Source organism: Rhincodon typus, chromosome 41 (assembly GCF_021869965.1).
Source record: "Rhincodon typus isolate 14 chromosome 41, sRhiTyp1.1, whole genome shotgun sequence".
NCBI classification, from domain to species: Eukaryota; Metazoa; Chordata; class Chondrichthyes; order Orectolobiformes; family Rhincodontidae; genus Rhincodon; species Rhincodon typus.
Window position 1 is genome coordinate 411313 of NC_063372.1, and position 2378 is coordinate 413690.

The window sequence follows — 2378 nt, forward strand, 5'->3', positions numbered from 1 at the left end:
CTGTATGGGGCTATTACACCTGTCTCTTTGTGGGGTACATGGAACATTCCTTGTTCCAATGTTACTCAGGTCCTTCGCCACAACTCTTTCTCCAGTACTTACTCCACACTTCCAGTGCTTCCTGTAAAGACTCCATTCCATTCTCCCAGTTTTTCTATTGCATCTGTTCTGATGATGCCACCTTCTGCAGAGGTCCTCTTTTTAAAATTTGTTCACAGGATAAGGGTGTCGTTGGCTATGCCAACATTTAATTGTCCAGGCTGTAGACATGTTTGCCCAGCTGGCGGGCTTAATTGCAAACATTTTGTCACCCTGCTAGGTAGCATCGTCAGTGCACCTCCGGTGAAGTGCTGGTGTTCTGTCCCGCTGGTTATTTATATGCCTCGGTTTTCTGGGGTGATTGGTATTACTTCCGGTTTTAACGAGGCAGATCAATAACTAGCAGAACAGAACACTGATGCTTCACCGGAGGTGCACTGACAATGTTACCCAGCAGGGTGACAAAATGTTTACAACCAAACCCACCAGCTCGGTGAGCATGTCTCCAACCTCATCCACAACCCGAGCTACAAATCTCCTTGAAAAATTTAATTGCCCAGAGGACAGTTTAAGAGTCAACCACATTGTTGTGGGTCTAGGGTCACATGTAGGCCAGACCATGTAAGCAGTTTCCCTCCCTAAAGGACATTAATGAATCAGATGGGTTTTTACGACAACAGATTTACAGTCATCGTCAGACTCTTAATGCCAGATTTTTATTGAATTCAAAGTCTACCAGCTGCCTTGGTGGGACTTGAACCTGGGTCCCCAGAACGTTGGATCTCTGGATTAACAGTCTAGTGGCATTGTCACTAGACTGTTACTTCCTCTTGAAGTGCCCACCTTCTTCCTCAACCAAGGATTCCCATCATCGTGTTTGAAAGGGCTGTTAGCAGAGTCCAACCCATTTCGCACACTTCTGCTGTCACCCCTCCTCTTCCTTCCCACGTCATTGACTGTGGACTGGGGGAACCCTCTTTTCACCCCACCAGCCTCCACATCCAATGGACCATGAGCCACCATTTCTGCAACCTCCAGCGGGATGCCATCACCAGACACATATTCCCCTTCCCTCCCTTGTCAGCATTTTGTAGGGATTGTTCCCTCCAGGAAACCCTGGTCCACTCCTCCTTCACTCCCAACATCTCCCCAGTCCCACATTGCACCTTCTCATGAAGGTGCAACACTTGCCCATTTACCTCTTCCCTCCTCACTATCCAAGGCACCAGCTGAAGTAGCAAATTACCTGCACTTCATTCAATCTAGTCTACTGTATTTTCTGCTCACAATGTGGTCTCCTCTACACCAGGGAGATGAAATGCAGGCTGTGTGGAACACCTATGTTCTGTCTGTAAAAATAACCCTGAGCTTCCGGTTGCCTGTCAGTTCAACACACCGTTGTGTTCCCTGGCCAACATTCCTGTCTCAGGCTTGCTGCAGTGCTGCGGTGACACTCAGCAACAGCTGGAAGAACAGGATCTCATTTTCCACTTGGGGACTCTGCAGCCTTTGGGACTCAATATCGAGTTCAATCATTTTAGGGCCTAAGCACTTTCGCCCATGTCCTATACCCAACCCGACTTCCCAGGGCCTGTAATGACATCGGCTGCTTTCAGCACAGCCAACCCATTTTTACCTACCCATTGTCCCTACTATCAGCTTTCCTCCTTCCCTGGCTTAATATCAACCATCCCTTTGTCTGCTGAACTTTCTTTCTCTCTCTCTGGGTCCCATCTCCACCTGTGCTCACTCTTTTTCCTCCCCACCCCATGCATCAGCATATATACCACTTTTTCCTAGCTACTATCAGTCCTGAAGAAGGGTCACTGGACTTGAAATATTAACTCTGCTTTCTCTCCACAGATGCTGTCAGACCTGCTGAATTTCTCCAGCAATTTCTGTTTTTGTTTCTCCAGAACATTAGCCTGCGCCTCTGGATTACTAGTCCAGTGACACTGCCACTATATCACTATCTTGCCACAGTTCTATGGTACCAATGCTGCTACACTGGTATCTACAATAAAGTGACTGACACACATTGAGTGCATGAGGCATGTGATGGAAAGGTCAACACCAAACGTCCTGTGTAACAGTCCTCTGCAATGGTAACCTTACAATACTAACTCCTGCTCATTGATGCATGAGGTATTGAGTAGACAGTATTACATACTCCGTTGGAGTGCAACAGATCTGCTCTTGGACAGTGGAGCCAGTTTCTCTTGACCTACCTACAGACGCAGGCCTCCACAGCTATCTCTGTACAGGCTGCCTTCATCAGCTGGGATAGACTCTTCTTGCCATCCATAGGGAAAAAAAAAATCCCTTCCTTCCTGGACAGC